General features: G+C 45.0%; 1 protein-coding gene across 5 annotated transcripts in view; it reads left to right on the top strand.

Annotated features, from left to right (window-relative positions):
- The window catches only part of pdss2 (prenyl (decaprenyl) diphosphate synthase, subunit 2), a 336,320-nt gene that overhangs the window by 194,821 nt on the left and 116,700 nt on the right, over window positions 1–24,799 (top strand). The window lies entirely within an intron of this gene.

The raw sequence follows: 24,799 nt of genomic DNA, 5'->3' as shown, positions 1-24,799 counted from the left end.
CTGTGGCAATGCCCACTTAAAGGGACGCTGCGATGTTTAAATGTGGCAGGCGATGTTTAAATGTGGGAAGCCTGGACACTATGCAGCCTTGTGCAGGTCTGCACCACCAGTCATCGGCCTGCACTCCCAATTCCGACGACGGCGCGTCCAGAATGTGCAACGACGATTACAGGATTCTGATCCTGGCAGTATAACAGATCCAGAGGACGAGTATCTGGAGTCAGCCTACTGAGTGGGCATCATTACCACACGTGAACATGCCACACCTACCTCATCTCACATTCAGTCATCCTTGCTGTGGATTCGGAGGACGAATGGCGTGTGGTGATGCAGGTCAACCACTGCTCTATCCAGTTTAAGCTGAACACGGGTGCTTCAGCCAACCTCCTCTCACAGGCAGACTTCAAACGCATCAAGAAGCCCCCCAAAGCCCTTCCAGCAGCCTACTAGCTCCTGGACTATAACAGTAATGCCATGATGGCACTGGGGTCCTGCCATCTACTCGTCTCCAACCGGGGTACCCATGCACGGCTAAGGTTTGAAATTGTCATGCTGGATAGGGCATCCTTACTGGGCGCGCATGCCTGCAAAAAGCTAAACCTGGTGCAGCGGGTTTATTCAATGACATCCTCCAACGTGGATCTTCAAGCTGGCATTGACGACATCCTCGCTCAGTATCCAGATATGTTTGACGGGATGGGCACTTTGCCATATCGGTACAAGATCCTACTGCGACCTGATGCCAAACCAGTGGTCCATGCACCACGCCGGGTACTGGTTCCGCTGAAGGAGTGCCTGAAGGAACAGCTCAAGGAGCTGCAGCAGCAGTGGATCATTTCCAGGGTAACCGAACCGACTGACTGGGTCAGCTCGATGGTGGTGGTTAAAAAACCCTCTGGTGACCTGTGCATCTGCATTGATCCCAAGGATCTCAACCAGAATATAATGCGTGAACACTACCCCATCCCGCAGCAGGAGGAACTCACTAGTGAGATGGCACATGCACGGTTTTTCACCAAGTTAGATGCGTCACATGTATTCTGCCAAGTCCAGCTGGATGAGTCCAGCAGAAGGCTCTGCACCTTCAACACACCGTTTGGCAGGTACTGCTATAACCGTATGCCATTTGGCATCGTCTCGGCATCGGAGATATTTCATCGCATCATGGAACAGATGATGGAGGGCATCGAAGGGGTTCATGTGTACGTGGACGACGTCATCATATGGCCCATGACTCCTGAGGAGCATGTTTCCCGTCTCCAGCAGGTGTTCTGCTGTGTCCACGCCAATGGCCTGAAGCTGAACAAGGCCAAATGTTGCTTTGGCATGTCAACACTCAAGTTCCTAGGAGACCAGATCTCTCAGCAGGGCGTGCGCCCGGACACAGACTAGGTCAAGGCCATCGCAGCCATGAAGGTCCCGGAAGGCAAGAAGGCGGTATTGCGCTTCCTGGGCATGGTCAATTTTCTGGGCAAGTTCATCCCAAACATGGCCTCACACACCACGGCCCTACGAAACCTAGTGAAGAAGACCACTGCCTTTGAGTGGAAGGCGGTCCATCAGGCAGAGTGGCTGGAGCTGAAAGCCAAGCTCACCACGGCACCCGTCTTGGCATTTTTCGACCCCGACAGGGAAACGAAAATCTCAAAAGATGCGAGCCAGGATGGCATCGGTGCAGTGCTGCTCCAACGTGATGACACTTCATCCTGGGCACCGGTTGCCTACGCATCAAGGGCAATGACGCCCACCAAACAAAGGTATGCACAAATCGAGAAGGAATGCCTGGGCCTTCTCACTGGCATTCTCAAGTTTCACGACTATGTCTACGGCCTGCTGACATTCACAATCAAGGCGGATCACAGGGCCCTGGTCCACATTATCCATAAGGACCTTATTGACATGACGCCTCGGTTACAGCGCATCCTCCTCAAACTCAGAAGTACGACTTTGACCTGGTCTACACGCCTGGCAAGGAGCTCATCATTGCCGATACACTGACCTGCTCCATCACCGTGCCTAGTGAACCACTGAACGTCATCCGGCAAATTGAGTCACAGGTTAAGTCACAGGTGCAGCTGTGTGCTAGCACCCTCCCGGCATCTAATGAGAAGGTGATTAGACTGGACTTATGAACATTTGTCCTGTTTGCTATGTTCTGTGTTTTCGCATTAGACAGCTGTTTTCACATGTACATATGTTCACATCCACTGCATGTATATATGTTAATATTGGCCTATTCTTGTAAATACGTTCACATATGTCATCCAAACATCAAAAAAAAGGGGGAGATGTCATGATATGCAGACAAGCAGCTAATGGGCATAGAGAACAGGACATGACCAATAAGCAGGCAGGACACTCCGGGGTGAGATCTGACTATAAAAGACACAAGGCACTCACACTCCGCCTCTTTCCACTGATGAACATCTAGAGAGTCAGTCAAGGGTGTTGTTACAATCTCACACCTCCACCACGTGGCTAAGAGCTAGTCTGGTTCAGTCAGACAGAGTAACCACACTTAAGTTAGCAGAGAGTCGAACTCTCAGAGAACTGTGCTAACTGTGCTATTAGTTCAATAAACCTGATTGAACTAACTTCAAGGTCTGGAGTATCTTTCTGATCTAAGCTGCATCCAGATGCAGCCAGTGTTAGACCAGTGTACCTAACACAACACCCATCACCCTCTCTAAGTGCATTTCAGATCCCAACTACTGGTTGTGTGACAGTTATTCCTCATGTCACTGTTGCTGCTTTTGCCAGTGACCTTAAATCTGTATCCCCTGGTTCTTGATCCTCCCACCGACAGGAACAGTTTCTCCCTACCTACCCTGTCCAGACTCCTGATGGTTTTGAATATCTTTGTCAAATCTCTGCTCATTCTGTTGTCAGCCGCAGCTTCTCCAATCTATCCGTATAACCAAACGGCCTCCTCCTGTACTGTAAATGACTCGATATAACTGTTCCTTCTCGCTGGAACCGAACATTTTCTACAACTACTCTAATGCTATTGCATCCTTCCCTTTAGTCAGCTCATGAGATCCTGGTGGCTAATTAAAAATCTGCCATGGAAACCAATGCAATGGTCTTTTTTGTTTGCTTTGGACTTGATATTCCTTTTTCGGGTGTTCCCTGAAGAGAGTATCTGTAGAGTTATCACCTGAGGAACTGTGCTCACCCAGGTGAACATCTCTTTGGATGAAACAGCTTGGGTGAGTTGTTGGAACCGTACAAGTTAGTGTGTTTGCCTTGTGCAAGAAGTGTGGTGTTGGGTGTCTAATTTGCAAACATTAATATGTAGGGCTTCGTGCAATTGCCTGGGGATTCACTACATCTGTTCTTTCGCAGAAAAAGGTGTTACTTTGCATGATATTAACTCTACCACTGGAAATCGAACATTTTGGTGCATCTTATGGTTTCGTTCACCACAATACATTTTCTGAAACCTGTGCAGTGTGGGATTTTAAACAAAATTTTGTTTCTTGCTTGCATTAATACATTGTCATATCTCTATGGTGCTGGGTTACTTAGAATCATAGAATCATAGAAGTTTACAGCATGGAAACAGGCCCTTCGGCCCAACCAGTCCATGCCGCCCAGTTTTTACCATTAAGCTAGTCCCAGTTGCCCGCACTTGGCCCATAACCCTCTATACCCATCTTACCCATGTAACTATCTAAATGTTTTTTAAAAGACACAATTGTACCCGCCTCTACTACTACCTCTGGCAGCCCATTCCAGACACTCACTACCCTCTGAGTGAAGAAATTGCCCCTCTGGGCCCTTCTGAATCTCTCCCCTCTCACCTTAAACCTATGCCCTCTAGTTTTAGACTCCCCTACCTTTGGGAAAAGATGTTGACTATCTACCTTATCTATGCCCCTCATTATTTTATAGACCTCTATAAGATCACCCCTAAGCCTCCTACGCTCCAGGGAAAAAAGTCCCAGTCTATCCAGCCTCTCCTTATAACTCAAACCATCAAGTCCCGGCAACATCCTAGTAAATCTTTTCTGCACTCTTTCTAGTTTAATAATATCCTTTCTATAATAGGGTGACCAGAACTGCACACAGTATTCCAAGTGTGGCCGTACCAATGTCTTGTACAACTTCAACAAGACGTCCCAACTCCTGTATTCAATGTTCTGACCAATGAAACCAAGCATGCCGAATGCCTTCTTCACCACCCTGTCCACCTGCGACTCCACCTTCAAGGAGCTATGAACCTGTACTCCTAGATCTCTTTGTTCTATAACTCTCCCCAATGCCATACCATTAACTGAGTAGGTCCTGGCCTGATTCGATCTGCCAAAATGCATCACCTCACATTTATCGAAATTAAACTCCATCTGCCATTCGTCGGCCCACTGGCCTAATTGATCAAGATCCCGTTGCAATCCTAGATAACCTTCTTCACTATCCACTGTGCCACCAATCTTGGTGTCATCTGCAAACTTACTAACCATGCCTCCTAAATTCTCATCCAAATCATTAATACAAATCACAAATAACAGTGGACCCAGCACCGATCCCTGAGGCACACCACTGGTCACAGGCCTCCAGTTTGAAAAACAACCCTCTACAACCACCCTCTGCCTTCTGTCGTCCAGCCAATTTTGAATCCAATTGGCAACCTCACCCTGGATCCCGTGAGCTTTAACCTTCTGCAACAACCTACCATGCGGTGCCTTGTCAAAGGCTTTGCTAAAGTCCATGTAGACAACATCTACTGCACTGCCCTCATCTACCTTCTTGGTCACCCCCTCAAAAAACTCAATCAAATTTGTGAGACATGATTTTCCACGCACAAAGCCATGCTGACTGCCCCAAATCAGTCCTTGCCTCTCTAAATGCTTGTAGATCCTGTCACTCAGAATACCTTCTAGCAACTTACCTACTACAGACGTTAGGCTCACCGGTCTGTAGTTCCCAGGCTTTTCCTTGCTGCCCTTCTTAAACAAGGGCACAACATTCGCCACTCTCCAATCTTCAGGCACCTCACCTGTGGCTGCCGATGATTCAAATATCTCTGTTAGGGGACCCGCAATTTCCTCCCTAGCCTCCCACAACATCCTGGGATACATTTCATCAGGTCCATGGGATTTATCTACCTTGATGCGCTTTAAGACTTCCAGCACCTCCTCCTCTGTAATATGCACACTTCTCAAGACATCACTATTTATTTCCCTTAGTTTCCTAACATCCATGCCTTTCTCCACCGTGAATACCAATGAGAAATATTCATTCAGGATCTCACCCAACTCTTGTGGCTCTGCACATAGATGTCCTTGTTGATCCTTAAGAGGCCCTACTCTGTCCCTAGTTACTCTTTTCCCCTTTATGTATCTGTAGAATCTCTTTGGATTCTCCCTTGCATTATTTACCAAAGCAATTTCATGTCCCCTTTTTGCCCTCCTGATTTCCCTCTTAACTCTATTTCGACAATCTCTATACTCTTCAAGGGATCCACTTGATCCCAGTTGCTTATGTACGTCATATGCCTCCTTCTTCTTTTTGACCAGAGTCTCAATATCTCGAGTCATCCAGGGTTCCCTACTTCTACCAGCCTTGCCCTTCACTCTAAAGGGAATGTGCTTACCCTGCACCCTGGTTAACACATTTTTAAAAGCCTCCCATTTACCAGCTGTCCCTTTGCCTGCCAACAGTCTCCCCCAAACTACCTCTGCAAGTTCCTGTCTGATACCATCAAAATTGGCCTTGCCCCAATTAAGAATTTTAACTCTTGGGCCAGACCTATCATTCTCCATAGCTATCTTAAAACTAATGGAGTTATGGTCACTTGTCCCAAAGTGATCCCTCACTAGCACTTCTGTCACTTGCCCTTCCTTATTTCCCAAGACGAGGTCAAGTTTTTGCCCGCTCTCTAGTCGGTCCATCCACATACTGAATGAGAAATTCCTCCTGAATACACTCAACAAATTTCCCTCCATCCAAGCCCCTAATGCTATGGCTGTCCCAGTCAATGTTGGGAAAGTTAAAGTCCCCTACTACTACCACCCTATTATTCTTGCAGCTATCTGTAATCTCCTTACATATTTGCTCCTCAATTTCCCGCTGACTATTTGGGGGCCTGTAGTACAGTCCTACCAAGGTGATCTCTCCCTTCTTATTTTTCAGTTCCACCCATATAGACTCAGTGGACGAACCCTCGGATATATCCCCTCTAAGTACTGCCGTGATGTTCTCCCTCATCAAAAACGCCACTCCCCCTCCTCTCTTACCTCCTGTTCTATCCTTTCTATAGCATCTGTACCCCGGAACATTGAGCTGCCAGTCCTGCCCCTCCCTTAGCCATGTTTCAGTCATAGCTATAATATCCCAGTCCCATGTGCCCGTCCATGCCCTAAGTTCATCCGCTTTGCCCGTCAGGCCCCTTGCATTGAAATAAATGCAGTTTAATGTAGACCTTTCTTGCTCTCTGCCCTGCTTGCTCTGGTCATGCTTTACACACTCTCCCTTCCTGCCTTTTGTTTCTGTCCCCACTGACTTCCTACATCGGTTCCCATCCCCCTGCCACATTAGTTTAAACCCTCCCCAACTGCACAAGCAAACACACCCCCGAGAACATTGGTTCCGGTCCCACCCAGATGCAGACCGTCCGATTTGTACACGTCCCACCTCCCCCAGAACCGGTCCCAATGTCCCAGGAATTTGAAACCCTCCCTCTTGCACCATCTCTCAAGCCACGTATTCCTCCTAGCTATCCTGTCATTCCTACTCTGACTATCACATGGCACTGGTAGCAATCCTGAGATTACTACCTTTGAGGTCCTACTTTTTAGTTTAACTCCTAACTCCCTAAATTCAGCTTGTAGGACCTCATCCCGTTTTTTACATATATTGTTTTTGCCTATATGCACCACGACAGCTGGCTGTTCACCCTCCCCCTCCAGAATGCCCTGCAGCCGCTCCGAGACATCCTTGACCCTTGCACCAGGGAGGCAACATACCAACTTGGATTCTCGTTTGCGTCCACAGAAACGCCTGTCTGTTCCCCTTACAATTGAATCCCCTATCACTATAGCTCTGCCACTCTTTTCCCCACCCTTCTGTGCAGCAGAGCCAGCCACGGTGCCATGAATCTGGCTGCTGCCACCTTCCCCTGGTGAGCCATCTCCCCCAACAGTTTCCAAAACGGTAAATCTGTTTTGGAGGGAGATGACCGCAGGGGATCCCTGCACTGCCTTCCTACTCTTCCTCTGTCTGTTGGTCACCCATTCCCGATCTGCCTCAGTAATTTTAATCTGACCAACTCACTGAATGTGCTATCCACAACTTCCTCAGCATCGCGGATGCTCCAAAGTGAGTCCATCCGCAGCTCCAGAGCCGTCAAGCGGTCTAACAGGAGCTGCAGTTGGACACACTTCTTGCAGATGAAGGAGTCAGGTACACCAGAAGGGTCCCTGACTTGCCACATCTCACAAGAGGAGCATGACACGGGTCTGAGCTCTCCTGCCATGACTTAAACCTGAAGTTAAATTTGAACTACACTACACAGCTAAGAGAAAGTCAAAGAGAGAGAAATCATTTACCAGTTACAAGCCAATCACTTACCTGCTGGCTGTGATGTAATTGCTCCCGAGGCTCCCTCACAGGTCTGCTTCTCTGCACCTCCTTAAGGTGAGCACCAAATTCCCTTAACTAGTTAATTAATTTACTTAATTAATTGGATTTTTTTTTTTTGGGGGTGGGGGGAGGGAAACTCAACCCCAAACACCAAACTCCAAAAAGAAAACACAGCCCTCACTCACCTCTTACCCGAACTCAGCCTTACCCAAACTCAGATACACTCTGTTTGCCTCCAGCACTCTGTTTCTAAAGGCACTTCAGCCACACCCTTTGTATCCTTCCTGATATACAGCCAGCCAATAGGCCTGCTCCCGAAACTGATCTCCCAAAACTAACAGCTGACCTGCAAGGTAAGGAAGTTGTTAAGCAGTACTTACCTCACCCACGCCGCGACCTTTTAAACTGTCCCCTCTGCCTCGCAGCTCCCGCGCTTTTTCAAACTCCCGCGCTGTTTCCAAGGTCCCGGCTCTCTCTCTCTCCCGAACAGCTGACCTGCAAGGTAAGGAAGTGGTTAAGCAGTACTTACCTCACCCACGCCGCGACCTTTTAAACTGTCCCCTCTGCCTCGCAGCTCCCGCGCTTTTTCAAACTCCCGCGCTGTTTCCAAGATCCCGGCTCTCTCTCTCTCCCGAACAGCTGACCTGCAAGGTAAGGAAGTGGTTAAGCAGTTCATATAATTCTCCATTTATGCACGTTGCAGATTGAATCTCTGGGACCTGTAGGCTGAGCTTAGGTTTTTTTCTCATGAGCTAGTGACCCCCCTCCCCAGTGATGTGGTGAAGTCTTGTTGTCCAGACTGTGACCATCCCCTACTGGAGAATCTTGGTCTTGCTCTTCCAGTTCGCTGCTGATGGCAAATTGAGCAGTTTTTTAAAAAAACATCAATTTCACCAATTATTCTATCATCATATAGAATAGTATGCTTAGACCGAGCTGATGAAAGATACAGGCTCTTAATCCTCAACGTTCTTTGGATGCAAAGTTGGGGGTTGGGGTGGGGGGAGAGGGGGGAATTATCAAGCAAGCCTGATTTTAAGTCTTTGGAACTAGTGTAGATTTGAAAGACAATTGTTGTATGTTAAGAATGTGTCAGGCCCATATTCCCAGGGCATTGGTCTGGGTATGTGCATTACTAATCCAGTGACATCACCGCTACCCCCACTGTCTCCCCAAGGAATATTTCTGCATAGGCAATTATATGAACTCTGCAACGAGGTACATTGCCCCAGATATTTAGATGAGGTTGCCTTGCCATGAACCGGCCCTCTCACCTTTTCTGGGTAATTCTTGGATTTGCTTTCTCTAATGATTGTTTCATTCCGCATTAGTTCACCTGTATAATTAGTCAATACGGATGAATTTTGTGGAACTGGGCTACATATTTGCACTGCATATTGGTAACATTGTAGCCAAATTTCACTGTAACAGACCCCCTCAAAATGGCAGAAAAGATTGGGATATTCACTGCAGGGAAATTTGGTGTTTTGTTGCATCAAAAACTGAAGAAGCGCCAATTTAAATTGAGCATAGGTTTTTTTTTACAGAAAGTATAGATTGTTGCACATTTTTGCATTTCTCAATGCACACAGTTTCCATCTTGTTAATCAGTCCAATAAGATTCTCAGTTCCAGAAACTGACTCTGATGTTTTTCACAATTGAGATTAGTGACCAGCGAAGACTATATGGTTCTGTCTTTTCTCGGAAATTTCGGCATCCATTGTGTGTGGGCAAAAGTCTAATTCTAATTAGCAATACATGTCTCTCACTAGATTGATTCCAGAAATAAGGGGCTTGTCTTATGGAGAGAGATTGATCAGTTTAGGCCTATACTCTCTCGAGCTTAGACGAATGAGAGGAGATCTAATTGAGATATATAAGAAGGTAAAAGGTATTGACAAAGTAGACATAGGGTAGATGCTCCCTCTTGTGGGGCAATCTAGAACAAGAGGTCATAGTTTTAGGATAAGGGGTAGCAGAATTAAAACGGAGAAGAGGAGAAAATACTTCTCTCAAAGGGATGTGAATCTGTCGAATTCATTGTCCCAGAGTGTGGTGGACGTCAGGATATTGAGTAAATTTAAGGGGGAGACAGACATTTTAAATTAGTAATGGGTTGAAGGGTGTTGTCGCTAACTTTTGCCTTAGTTTAATTGCTCTGTTCTATGACCTTTGCTCTTGAGTCGCCAGGTATCTTTCTGATACCGCCACGTGGTTCAAGTCCAAGTAATGATCAATAATCCAATACACCGCTTAGTAAGAGTTAAATCAAAGCACATTTATTATATACAGTAATCAATACTCATGCATAAATTCGACATCTAAGCTACTTCCTACAACTAACAGGCCAATACTTAACTTGGAAATGGCCCACCAGGTCAGGGAAATGAATGGCCTTTCGTTCGGGTTCTGAGCCTGCGGGATTCGAAGCTGGTACAGATTGATAGCTAGGAGTGCCTATCTCGTAGCGAGCGTTGAAGGAAGACTTACTGGATGTTTCGCGATGGCTGGACCGGTCACTGTCAAGGGTTGGTCTGCGTTGCTGAGTGACCCGGTCAGAAGAAGAAGCAGAAGGGTGCAGGAGGATGCAGAAGGGGTAGCAGAAGGGTCAATTTGAACTTGGACTCTATTCTTATAGTCCCCAGTGGTTTCCCGCCTTTCGGGGCGGACCCTGTACCTGGTTCCAAGTGATTGGACTTTGTCCCAACCACTTGGTTTAATATTCTCCAATGCTGGAGCGATTCCTTGATCGATGGGCGGTCTTGAGGTGATCGTTCACCTCCCTTTGTGTAGGCTTCTGTTGGCGCCGATGAGTCTGGGTTGGCTTTATGTCTAAAATGTTGCACATTGTTCCCGGGGATTGCTCATTAGTATGCAGATGGCTGGTGTTTTGTTGTGCTGATGGTTCCTGGTATCGATCTTGTCTGGCCTTCCCAGAGGTGAATACACAGTCTACCTGTCGCTGCTGGTTTTAGTCCTGTTGGCTGATTTTCCCATCAGCCTTTGCCGTTCACCATTTTAAATCGTGGTTAGCCATTCTAAATCGGGAGTTAGCCATTTTAACTGGCTACAAGGGTTATGGAGAATGAGCAGGAAGTTGAGGATGAGATGAGATCAGCCATGATCATATTAAATGGCAGTGTGTGCTCAAGGAGCTGAATTGCCTATTCCTGCTCCTAGTTCTTATGTAATAGGATTTCATTCTATTCACTCCAACTTGAATTCCATTGTTGTGTCCAGGTAGACGCTACTTAAGTATTCATTGCAGAGAGCTGATTTCCATTGATAAATCAGATATTACCAGTATCATTGCTAAATCCAGGGATACATTATAGTGAATTTATATCGTATATATATTACAAGTGGCAGACATACTGAAACATGGTTCTTTACTTCGCCCCACCTGAGGCATTTCTCCCGCTTCCATTTCTAATGGCTCTGCAATAAACATCGACAGCATGATTCTCCATGTCCCTGAAAACACACCAGCAACAAAAATTACTGGTATCAAAAAGCAGGTTTACTCTAGGCAGAGAATGTTAGAAAGATCCATTCCTCCTTGCCTATAATATGAAGTTATGTTCACATAGCTTGAGCTGCTCTTTGAACACACTTCTTGGGTCACTGGAGCTCCACACAATATCCCTGAGTGGAATCTTCTATTGTGGTTTGAATATTGTGTAGGAATATTTAGTTATATTAGGGTGAATTAGGGTAATTAGTAATTTGGGTGAAAGCATGCACTTTAAATTTCAGAATAAACTTTCCACATTAATGGTTGACATTACTGTTTAACATAGCTGTTAGATCAGGCAAATGATTCTGCTTTATAATGTTCAACTTTGTGAAACTTAAGATCTGAGTTTTGTGTCCACCTGAATGCAGGAATGGTTTTGGGAGTGCATAAAATATGTTCTTTTTTTTGCTGGACATTTGGAATTTGCAGTGCCTTCCTGACCCTTGGACTTTTTTGTCGGACCATTTTGTGCTAGTGAGGGTTTGTAAATTCTGTTAAGAAATGCCTTGTGGGAAAATTCATGACAACTGGGGGAAGCTTGCTGAGGAATTGGGAAAGTGTTAAATATTTTGACACCATCAAATGTCACTATTAGATGCTGTATTATAATGTCTATCCATTCGAACTGCAGTAATTCCTCATAAGGCTCTGGTGAATTGACCAGCATTGCACGATGTTGAGATGCATTAGTGTACTTTTCCCATATGGAAAAGTGTTCTTGTGCATTAAAAACTGAAGAAAGCACTGTTTGTGATCTCTACTTTAAAGTGACTTAAATACCCATATCTCCTCTAAATTGAAAAAAAAAATCATTTGACACCTTTAACTTGGAGAGGAATAGAACTGTCTGCTCTTGGACTGATTTGATTGACAGGACACCTGGTGTAGCTTAGAAAAAAAGCAGCCACCTGTCCCTGAAGTTTCAATAGACTCCATTGTTTGCCTTCGTATTGATTTTTTGATAGCTGAGTTTACTATGAATCATTGGTTGACTTTAAAAGCTTTAGAACAACTTGCTTAGCAGGGGTCCATACTCACATTTAGATAATTTTAAGAGGTTATTAAAGGATTATCTGTCTTGATGCGATCACTGAATAAGAATTCACTTTTACAACAGATTGATTACATGAGGGTATGTATGTTTTTTTAAAAATAAATTTAGCGTACCCAATTCTTTTTATTCCAATTAAGAGACAGTTTAGCGTGGCCAATCCACCTACCCTGCACATCTTTGGGTTGTGGGGGTGGAGACTCACGCAGACACGGGGAGAATGTGCAAACTTCACATGGACAATGACCCAGGTCCGGGATTGAACCTGGGTCCTCGGCGCTGTGAGGCAGCAGTGCTAACCACTGCACCACCATGCTGCCCTTGGTATTTATGTTTTTGAATAGTTTTTATTTAAATGAGAGCTTTTCTTGGTGTGAAGTATGTTTGAAAGACAGCTCTATTAGACTGTTAGAAGTTGTTTTCTCTTTTTGGCCATTTCAAAGACACCCTGGGATCTGTCAGTGGTGGATACTGTCTGAGTGTCTATGGAGGGAACATGAGGGTTGGTGGGAGGATGCTGCAGTGAGGTTCAGGGGGCATAAGAAAAATGTTGGGAGCTGGGTATCACCCTGAGAACAAGGCGGGCCTTCTAACCAATGCACCTGGGCACCCCCACTCTCCTGCATTGCATCATGGCACGTAAAACCAAGGTCTTCTCACTCACATCTCTCAGAAATATCGCAGGATTGGGGTTTGGAGGCAAGCTCACATTTTGGAAGCCACAAAAGGGCCCAATTCACATTTTCCTGTCCTTACTCAAAACCCAGTGCTCAGTGTTTATTAACAACTTGTTGTAGAGTCTGAAGGCAAAAGAACTCTGTGTGCATTTACCTAAAATACATTCTGTTCAGAATATTACAAATGTTAGGACCCTGGATGAGAACCCAAATATTTGTAATTTGTAAAACTGAGGAAAGGTGACTTCACCACTGGAGTGATAACACTGAACAACAGGCAGCTTTTCTGTTTTTAAAAAACTTTTAATTTAAACACAGAATTAATCACATTAACAACCAGAAAATAGCTTTATAATTAACAGTACTTAAATCAAAGAAGGAACTCTAACTTACTTCCTAAATCTGCCACTAAATGTTCCAATTAAGCAAACCAATATAGTTCAAATACCGCTAAATAAAGTTCACAATCCGATTTTACTTGTTTTGCTCTGTGCAGACACCTTGGAAGAACCTTTCAGGAACAAACTGAAAGACACTTCATATCAGATTAAAATCTGCATGAAAAACCGCAACTACAGACAGACCTGGGTGGAATTACAGCATCTGTACCCAAAGCATAAGGCATTTGTTTGTCTTCTCCCACAAGTTGTCCTATGACCTATTCAACCAGGACACCCCGCCGGGTCGGAGAATCGGCGCGGCGCGAATCGCGCCATGCCGCCCCGATGCAATTCTTCGCAATTGGGAGAATCGCCGCCGTGGGCGTGGTCGGCGCGGTGCCGGTCGGGGTATGTGCCGACACTCCGGCCCAGGCCGGCAAGCCGATTTTCCAGGCCAGGCTGGCCGAGCGGCCGTCAACAAAAAGCCGAGTCCCGCCGGCGTCGTTCTAACCTGCTGTGGGCCGTCCGGACCACGGGAGTGAAGGGTCTGGGTGTGGCCTGTGGGAGGGGCGAGGGTCCGATCCCGGGGGCGGCCTACGTAGTGGCCTGGCCGGCAATCGGGGCCCACCGATCGGCGGGCTGGCCTCTCTGCCCCCCGGCCTCCTTTCCTCTGCGCTGACTCCTGTAGCCCTTTGCCATTTGGCGTCGGGGCCACCGCGGGGAAGATGCATGCGCTAGTTGGTGCCGGCTCAACTGTGAATGCGTGGACCCCGCGGCGCCGGGTTCAGGCCGGGAGCGGCAGCTGGGGCGGCAGAGGCCACTCCAGCACCGTCCTAGCTCCCTGTGGGCCACAGAATAGGGTGCCAGACAGAGTAAAACACTTCCGTTTTTACTCCGGCGTCGGCACTTAGCCGCCCGTTGGGAGAATCCTGCCCAGTATCGCCCATGAATTACCTACACCCCAGAGACCTCCAAACCAAAACTGTATTCCATTAGCCAGCTATCAGTAAACAAATAAATGCTCCTCAAATCTCTCAAATTCAAGGGGTGGCACGGTGGTGCAGTGGTCAGCACTGCTATCTCACGTCGCCGAGGACCCGGGTTCGATCCTGGCCCCGGGTCACTGTCGATGTGGAAGATTGTCTGTGTGGGTCTCACCCCCACAACCCAAAGATGTGCAGAGTAGGTGGATTGGACACGCTAAACTGCCCCTTAATTGAAAAAAAAATCTGTCAGCAGAACACTCGCCCTTCAAAATTAAGGATGACCTCGCTTTTATGACATCTCAATCACAGCTTAAGCAAACATACTGTCTGTCTGTATCTTACCCAGGTTTTTTAATAACATTACTTCCACAAATATAAAATATAACAATTTCTTACATTCATCACACAAGTGAAAGATAAGAGTGCAATCTTACCAATAATAGTTGTATTTGTGATGTTCTGCAATGAAATTGAGAATAGATTCAAGCTCCCTTACTTTAGACAGAACTTTGATGTGATTACGTATGAAATAAGAGATAATGCGATGAATAAAGTTTATGGATGTTTGTCTCTTTCTCAGTTGAAGTATTATTTGAATCAGAGAAAGTACACAGAAAGAGGTAATTAATTACTGTGAGCCCTTCAATTAGAGATCATACATTATTTCAATCTTCTAATACATTTCCTTTCCATGTATCTATTTATAGTCCTACAGAGCTCCCTTTTAAATGGCGATGTAATTGCTCTAAATTTGGTTTTATTTTCTGAATTAATTGTGTCAAATTATCCTGCAATTTTCATTAAACAACTTAATTAAAACCGGACTTCTCTTTATTGCACTCAAACAAATCAAACAGGTAACTCTAATTGAATTGAAAGGAGTGGATTGGGAACACATTTTTCTGCATGCCACTTCCCCATGTTCTCCTAATGATTGTTCTTAAATCCAAACTCATGTATAAATGATTAACTAAGCGGTTGAACATTTGATCATAATTTTTGAAACTTTTATGGCCCGTCCCATCCCACTCCTACACCCATAGGTTCGATGATCTGATGAAAAAAGGCCCTTTTCATAACCATAACCATCAATATGGTGAATCTTCACAGTTTTCTTTCTGTCTCTTCAATACCTTTCTTATTTGGATGTCATGAGCTCCATATGGTCTTTGTCCAGATCACTTTGTTGCTTTGTATAATATCCAGTTTCCTGTTTGCAATTCTTATGGCCTTTTGTACTTGAACTCTTACCTTTAAAGTACTAGGTATCTCCAGCTTAAAATCTCCTGTTCCTCCACTGCTCAAGGTCTTGCATTTAAGACCATAGGAAATAGGAATAGGAATAGGCTGTTCGGCTCCTTGAGCCTGCTAAACCATTCAATAGGATCATGGCTGATCTAACATTCCCCAAATCTACTTTCCTGCCCTTTCCCCATAATCCTTGATTCCTTTGCTCATCATGAATCTATCAGTCTTAGCCTTAATATACACAAGGACTCTGCCCGCACAACTCTCTGTGTCAGAGAGTTCCAGGCTCACAACCTTTGAGAGAAGAAATTCCTCCTCATCTCAGTGGTAAATTGGCACCTCTTTATTCTGAGACTATGCCCTCTGCTCCGAGACTCTTCTGTGAGTGGAAACATATCAGCATTTACCCTGTCAAGCGGCTTAAGAATCCCATTTGTTTCAATGCGATCATCTCTCATTCTTCTAAATTCCAATGAGTAGAGTCTCAACGTGTTTAACCTTTTCTCATAAGACAATCCCTCCATACCGGGGATCATCCTAGGGAACCTTCTCTGAACTGCCTCCAATGAAGTAATATCTTTCCTGAAATATGGGGATCAAAACTGCTCATTTAAATCATGCATGTTTATTCTTTGGTTCCTTTTGTTCTATTCCCTATAAACATTTAACATTTAGGCCTATCCTCTCAAGAGTTGAGAAGAATGAGGGGAAATCATAAGCATTAGGAGCAGAATTAGGCCACTCGGCCCATCGTGGCTGATATTTTTCTCATCCCCATTCTCCTGCCTTCTCCCAATAGCCCCAATCCCCTTATTAATCAAGAACCTATCTATCTCTGTCTTAAAGACACTCAGTGATTTGGCCTCCACAGCCTTCTGCGGCAAAGAGTTTCACAGATTCACCACCCTCTGGCTGAAGAAATTCCTCCTCATCTCTGTTTTAAAGGATGGTCCCTTTAGTCTGAGATTGTGCCCTCTGGTTCTAGTTTTTCCTACAAGTGGAAACATCCTCTCCATGGCCATTCTATCCAGGCCTTGCAGTATCTTGTAAGGTACAATAAGATCCCCCCCTCATCCTTCTCAACTCCAACAGGTACTGACCCAGAGTCCTCAACCGTTCCTCATACAACAAGCTCTTCATTCCAGGGATCATTCTTGTGAAACTCCTCTGGATTCTTTCCAAGGACAGCACATCCTTCCTTAGATACGGGCCCAAAACTGCTCACAATACTCCAAATGGATCTGACCAGAGCCTTATATAGCCTCAGAAGTACATCCCCGGTCTTGTATTCTAACCCTTTCGACATGAATGCTAACATTGCATTTGCCTTCCTGCAACGTTAACTGTAAGAGGATCTTGAACAAGGACTTTGTGCTTCTGATTTCCTAAGCATTTCCCCATTTAGAAAAGAGTCTATGCCTCCATTCCTCCTTCCGAAGTACATAACCTCACACTTTTTCACATTGTATTCCATCTGCCACTTCTTTGCTCACTCTCTTTTCCTGTCTAAGTCCTTCTGCAGCCCCCTGCATCCTCTACTACCTATCCCTCTACAGATCTTTATATCAGTTTTATTAGACATGGCCTCCCTTTGATGAAGCCGTGCTGACTCAGTCCTATTTTATCATGGACGTCCAAGTACTCCACGATCTCATCTTTAATAACGGACTCTAAAATCTTACAATGACCGAAGTCAGGCTAACCGGCCTATAATTTCCTGTCTTCTGCCTCCCTCCCTTCTTAAACAGTGGTGTTACATTAGCCACTTTGCAGTCCTCTGGGACCCTTCCTGCCTCCATTGATTCCTGATAGATCATCACCAATGCCTCCACAATCTTCTCAGCTATCTTTTAGGACCTTGGGGTGTAGTCCATCTGGTCCAGGTGACTTATCCACCTTCAGACCTTTCAGTTTCCCAGCACCTTCTCCTTAGTGATGGCCACTGCAAAACAAATTGAGGTGTACAAGATGATAGAAGGTATGGATAAAATAGATGTGGGGCTTTCTAGAAAGTAGAGTCGTAGTATTCGGATAAGGGGCAGCAAATTTAAAATAGAATCGAGGAGAAACTACTTCTCCCAAAGGGTTGTGATTCTGTGGAATTTGCTACTCCTGAGTGTGGTGGATGCTGGGTCAGTGAGTAAATTTAAGGAGGAGTTAGACAGATTTGTAATTGGTAATGGGTTAAAGGGTTATGGAGAATGGGCAGGACGCTGGAGTTAAGGCTAGGATGAGATCAGCCATGGTCATATTGAATGGTGAAGCGAGCTCGAGAGGCTAAATTGCCGACTCCTGCTCCTAGTTCATGTGTTCTAAAAAAGAACGACTCTGGCTGATTTCACCATCCAGCTCTCGGTCTGTAGCACTGTAGGTAACAGCACTCCAAGCACAAATATGGTGTTCATGATCAATGAGGGGATTTTTGATTAATATGAAGATCAGGAGTTACGGGGAGAAGGCATGAGAAACATCAGGCATGATCGAATGTCGGAGCAGATTTGATGGGCCAAATGGCCTAATTCTGCTCCTATATCTTATGAACTGCATCTGCCAGCTATCTGCCCACTCTAACAATGCTATCAGTTGATAAGTTCATAACTTGCCCCCTTGCACTATCCTGCATTCTTTCTTGTAGTTTGCCATGTTCCCTAGTTTGATATCATCAGCAACCTTGGATTATATTCCTCTTGAAGCCTAGGTCAAATCCCTTATATTTGAGTGGAGACAAATATCTTGTAAAAAACAACAGCGCAAATAACTTTAATTTACAGAGCATGTTTAAAATGATAAAACTTCCAAGTTGTTTTGTGGGAAGATAATCAGACAAAAATGGATATCGAGCCAAAGCAGGGGACTTTAGGATGGCTAACCAAATTCCGTGGTCAAAATGATGGATTTAAAGCAGCACCGTGATGGACAGGCAAGGGGGTTAAGGGAGGTAATTCCAAAGCATGAGGCTTGGGTGGCTGAAAGGATTGGTGCCAATGGGTGAGCGTAGGTGAAGGGATTTGCAACAGGCTGCCAAGTTTGGGTGAAGGGTGTGGTTTTTACAACCTGAGGAGTCTGCAGAAATGGAGAGGGGCAAAGCCTTGAAGCAATTTTAACGCAACAATGAGAATCTTAAATATTAGACTTTGAGCAACTTTGAATCAACGGAGATAAGTACAGAAGCAGTGACAAATGAGTGAGACTTGGTGCAAGATAGGATGCAAGCAGCTGCTTTTTAATGAGCTGATATGAATTGTGGAGAATGGGAGCTCAGCCAGGAGAACACTGAAATAGTTAAGTTTAAAGGTGATTTAAGCATGGAGGAGGATTCAATGGCTGATAGATGAGACAGGTGTGGAGACGCGCAGTTCAATGGAGTTGGTATCCGCTAGTTTTGGTGATGGAGAATATAAGGGGTCAGCCCTCAGTTTGGGGTCAAACAGAGGGCAGAGAGTGTGAAGAGTCTGGTTAATCATAAGCTTGTGAAAAAGGCAAGGGAGGGGAAGGAATCGATGGTGAGGGCACAGAGTTCATGGTGGGTGCTGAGGATGATATCTTGAATCTTCCTTGTGTGTCACTGGGGAAAGTTGTGGCTCATCCTGGACTGGATAGTAGACAAACAGTGAGACAACATAAAGGCGACGGAGTTGGCGAGCAAGGTGTCATCAGCATGCAAATGGAAGATGATACCATGTGTGTGAAGAAAATCTTTTTAAAATTATTCATTTAATGGATGTGGGCGTTGCTGGTTAGGCCAGCATTTATTGCCCATCCCTAGTTGCCCTTCAGGAAGGCAGGATGTCATCGTGGGACAGGATGTTGATGAGGACGAGGTGGTACCAAGGACAATCCATTGGAAGATTCCAGTGGTAACATCCTGGGATCAGGTAGAGGAGCCATTTTATTCCCATTTACTCTTGGCATTCTACAACTGTTCATACATAGAATATATTAACACAGTATCTGTTAACCATCTGGTTTTAGAATACTGCAAAGTAATTCAGAATGACATTAATAGGACGTAAAACATATGCCTGTGATGCCTGAAGTTTGTTGGCTTCACTTTAGTATTTGAGTTCAATGGCGTTGAAATTTACCCTTTATTAACTGGTTATTCTACTTTGTTACTACAACAAGCTTAAAACCTTTTCAATTAAAAATAAGCTGGCTTTGTGACATTGCTAACTTATTGACTAGAGTCTTGAGAAATGGCCAGTACTATTTCCATATCTCAACACTCGGGAGACCACGTGTGAGGTATAAACAATAATAGATACTTGGGATTGAGTGGCAAAGCTGTAATCTAATCGAGGAGTTCGAATGACCACAATTTAAATGTCATTTGAACTCCCGGATGGCTTACCGCCTTTATTTTAACTACCCATGTTATTTTATGTAATATGCACTGTTTTTGCTGTATTTTGAAAGAAAATGCTCCAGAGCATGCTTATAGTTGTGAGCTGAAAGTGCTGTGCAGTTCATGCTGAGTTCTGTGAGTGGAATTGCCTGAATCTCGGAAGGATATTGCCGTCCTTGCTGATGTCATTATTGGAGAGTACAGCACCCTGTGAATCACAGAAAGGCATTGCATTACTGAAACTCAATCACACCGTTCAGATGTCCTAAAGTGCAAGAGTGAAACCTGAGCACTTTGTGTCTACACAATCCCGCGATTGAATTACAACCTGAAGCTTGACTATTATTTCTTGGAGATAATATATTCAAATAGTTTATTCTCTTTTTAACTTTTCATGCTATTACATGGCGGGGCTACTGAGCCTTGCCTCTGCAAACAAAAGGCCACGATGTAGATTTAAAGGTCATAAAGGTGACATTACTGTCGGGCCTGAAGGTAATGTTGCATGATGTGGTGGGTATAGTCTTTTAAACTTATTTTGCTTTATTGCAACAGATCAGATCAGGTAAATTAATTTGTACCTGTTTTACATGTGAAATAATGGATGATGAATTCTAATTATGCAGATGTAATTAAGTTGTACTCAGGTGATCAGGTAAAGCAAGGAAGTAAAACTCCTATCAGTCCAAGAATAGAGCTTAGAAACCTATTTCCTTCTATCTGATCATGCTATATGCTTCAGAGAGGCAGAGGAGGCAGTCATTTGGTTTATTGCACCAGTAGGTATCAACTCTTGAGCAAGGGCTCTGTAATCTAATTTCCCTGCTCTTCTTACTGTAGACTTGCTTTTCTTTCAAATACTCTATCTTAGATTTTGCCTCCACAGAATCTGATGAAGCATTATTTCTTTTGATAAACTTTTGAATTTGATTGAGGGTGAGGGACAAATTTCTACCTGACGGGCAGGATTTTTCACTTGGTGGGATTTCCCACCTTGTCACCCCAAGATTCATTGAGGAGTGTACCCCCACTGATCGCAGCAGCCCTATAGCTGTTTAAAGCTCTGAGGTGCGTTCGTTGACTGTAGACAGGATTTCCACCTCTCATGCGAATGGGAATCCTGCCCCAGAGAGCTGCCGGCCAATTTGATTAGCAGGCAGATCTGTGGTGCTAGCAGTGCCAGTTGGTGGGATGGGGACTGCACGCAGCCTATAGATTCTAAGCATTCGGTGTGGGCGGGGGACCTCACCATCGGGGGTAATGAGGGGCATGACTGAGAGGCCAGGAGCGAAGGGAATGCAGATCTTGAGGGTAAGGGGGGGCGGAGTGTCTTATATGGAAAGGAAGCCCTTGAGGGAACCCCCCCCCCCCCCCCCACCAAAAACAAAAGAATCTTCCTACCCAGGCCTGAGTAGGATGCTAGGTCACTCTCCTGTAAAATTGCGGAGAAATTGGGGCAGGCAGAGGGTGGCGGGAAGGCCTTCTGGGAATTTTACTAGCCTCTTTTTTTTTTTTTTTGAAAGCTGCCTGCCAATCGGAAAAATACCCATTTATTCCAACTTTGTGCTAATTGTCTGCTAACCAGCTTTCTATCCATCTCCAGACACTGTCCGTAATCCCATTCGCTTTAACTTTACATCGTAATCTGCAATGTGAGACCTTGTTGAAAGCCTTCTGAAAATCTAAATAAACCACATTCGCTAGTCAACGCTGCGAGATACATCTTCAAAGAATTCCAGAAGATTTGTCAAGCATGATTTCCCCTTCATAAATCCATGTTGACTTTGTCTGATTGTAGCACTGTTTTCTAAATACTGTGCTATGAAATCCTTGATAATGGACTCTGGCAACTTCCCTACTACCAACGTTAGGCTCATTGATCTATAGTTCCCTGTTTTCTCTCGACCTCCCTTTGTGAATATCGGGGTTATATTAACTACCCTCCAATCTGGAGGAACCATTTCAGAGTCCAAAGAATTTTGAAAAATGACCACTATTTCTACCATGTCTACTATTTCTAGGGCCACTTCCTTAAGTATTCTGGGATAAAGATTATCAGATCATGGAGATTTGTCCGCCTTAAGGAAATAGTTCCTTAAACTATTTCTCTACTAATACGAATTTCCTTCAGCTTCTGGTATATTATTCATGCCTTCCTTTGTGACCAGGTTCAAATCCTGCCATGGCAGATGGTGAAATTGGAATTCGATAAAAATTTAAGTCAAATGATGACCATGAAACCATTGTCAATTGTTGTAAAATCCCGGTTCACTAATGTCCTTCAGGGAAGGAAATCTGCCGTCCTTGCCTGGTCTGATCTACATGTGACTCCAGCTCCACAGCAATGTGGTTGATTCTTAAATGCCTCCAGGGATGGGCAATAAATGCTGGCCCAGCCAGCGACACCCACATCCCATGAATACATTTTTAAAAGTCTGAATTTAGTTCCTGAGCCATTTCTTTGTTCCCCATTATGAATTCCCCCGTTTCTGACTGTTAGGGCCCTACGTTACTTTTATCAATATTTTGCTGTTTACATACCTCTAGAAACGTTTACAGTCAGTTTTTATGTTCCCCACTAGCTTACTTTCATCTTGTTTTTTCCCTTTCTTAATGGATCCCTTGGTCTGCCTTTGCTCAATTTTAAACTGTTCCCACTCCTCTGGTCGATTGTTTTTTCTTGCTAAATTGTCTGCCTCTACAGGAATTGAATACTGGGCGCGATCTTCCGACTATGCTGGCCAGAAAAGCATCTCGCTGTGGCGCAACATGTCCGGTGAAAGCTGGGAGAACCCGCTCCCGGGATCCACCCGACTTGCACCGCCTCCCGAGATTCAACGCAATCTCGCAAGACGTTGCAAGGAGAATCCCGCCACAATGGGCAGGATCACTTTTTGGCAAATCTGCATATTAGAGCGAAGCAGTAAGCCATACTCTAATGTGCAAATTCCCGAGGCACCTGAGACTTTGGGATTCAATCCCTTCGCCTCGGGCGAGCGCCATTTAGCACTGGTCCCCACAAACGGGGACCAGACGGAACAGCACTTGTGGGGGTCTCCAAGGAGATTGGAGGCCCCCAGCTGCAGGCCCTTTGGACAGGTTGGTGCCCTGGCACTGCGTGTGCCACCTGGGTATCCTGGCAATGCCACCTGGTTGCCATCCTGGCACTGCCAAGGTGCTTAGGTGGCACCTCCAACTGGTGGGGCTCTGCCATGGTGCCAGGTTGGCACTGCTAAGGTGGCAGTTTTTGCGCAAGCACAATAGGGCCGGGGTTGCCCATCGTGGGTGTTGGGAGGAGGGGCGGGCTGGGGGGAGATCGTTTTTTTTCCACGTGGGCATCTGAGATCAAGACGCCGAGCAGAGCTCTGTAAAAAGGCGGGGCTAGGTGCGGCTTCGGCCGCGCATTTCCCGTTTAGGTCCCTTATTCAACACGTGTAGCGTTGAATAGCCACGTGTTTCTTGGCACTGCGAGTGGCTAAATGTGCTCGCTAGGGAACTTTGTTCCCTTTTGGGAAGATTGCGCCCACTACCTCTAATGTCCTCCACAAGCCATGATTTGGCCACGGATCCCTTTCTATCTTGTGCCAAATAGGAATTTGTCCCTGCAAAATAAGTTTTGGAGTTCACCCATTTGTTTCTTGAATACCTGAGTCACCAGTTAATCTGCTTTCATAGTATTGGTCAAGGGATGAATGTTGACCAGGACACTTGAATAGTTACTTGCTCTTTCTCCAAAAGATATCATGAGATTTTATTTTTACATCCATCTGAATCAGCTTAACATTACATCTGACACTGAAACAATTGTTCACTACAACAGTCAAGTGTTTTCCTGCATTGTGTGCTTAAGTCCTGTAGTGGGATTTGAATCTGCAGCCTTCTGATTCAGAGGCAAAAGTGCGTCAGGCTGTCGTGTATATTAGATTATTACCCCAGTGAATTATGCTTTATGACTATATTGTATAAGCCACCTGCGTATGATTGATGGAGTGATACTCAATTTATGGTCAAAAAATTGTGATGACCCAATTCATCCACACTGTCGCTAAATGGAGTGGCACTGCTGTTATAATGAATTACGAACCAGTCAGAGCGAAAAGTCTGAGCCATTAACTTTTCACTACTTAGCTTGTGTGAAACGGTGGCATGTGCCTCATTGTAATGCATTGCTTAATATCTCTTTATTGACTGACAGAATCTGTTATCAGTACATTTAAAGGTGTTCATTCCAGTTCCGTGAATGAGAAGTTAGTCTCGTCATGGTAATATTTTGATATTTTCAGAAGCTCAAATGGACAACTAATACTTGAGACTGGTTCCATTCTCTCTAAGAAGATGATCCTGAGACCATTCAATGCCACTGAATACAAGCTTTTGGGTCATTAAGCCGCAATGATTTATGCTGGAGCAGGGACATAATGAAGATGACTTGTAGCCCCCCCCCCCCCCCCCCCCCCCCCCCCGACAGAAGAATGGGAATTTACTGTAAAGAATCACTGCATAACCTCTCATTATGATTGACTGCAGGGTAGGTGGGGGGGGGGGGGGGGGGGGGGGGGGGGTTAAAACAGCCAGCAGTTGTGAATGACAAAGGTAGAAAGAGGGGTGTGATCTGAAAGTGTGAATTTAGGGAGCTAGGGAGGAAGTTCACAAACAGGAACTCAAAAGTAGTATTCTCCGAATGTCTCCCAGTACTATGCACAAGTGAGTATAGAACTAGGGGAGGGTTTAAACTAACTTGGTAGTAGTGTGCGCACTGTAGAGTAAAGAACTATCAGAAATACTGTGCTGATGTAACATCACATGATGAACAGAGATCTGGATGGAGAAGTTGCAGTGTTCCCAATATGAAAATAGAGCAATTGTTCAAAACAATGTCCAGTCTTAAGCAGCTTACTTTGGAATAATAGACAACCTTAAAGAACCCCGCATAGACCCCAGATACTGAAATGGGGAAACAGGAAAACTAAGGTACAAAGAATATTGGGAGAGACAGATAGCAACAGAGTC

This window comes from Scyliorhinus torazame, chromosome 4 (assembly GCF_047496885.1).
Source record: "Scyliorhinus torazame isolate Kashiwa2021f chromosome 4, sScyTor2.1, whole genome shotgun sequence".
Taxonomy (NCBI): domain Eukaryota; kingdom Metazoa; phylum Chordata; class Chondrichthyes; order Carcharhiniformes; family Scyliorhinidae; genus Scyliorhinus; species Scyliorhinus torazame.
The sequence above is the reverse complement of the archived record's forward strand: the minus strand, read 5'-3'. Positions and strand labels throughout refer to the sequence as shown.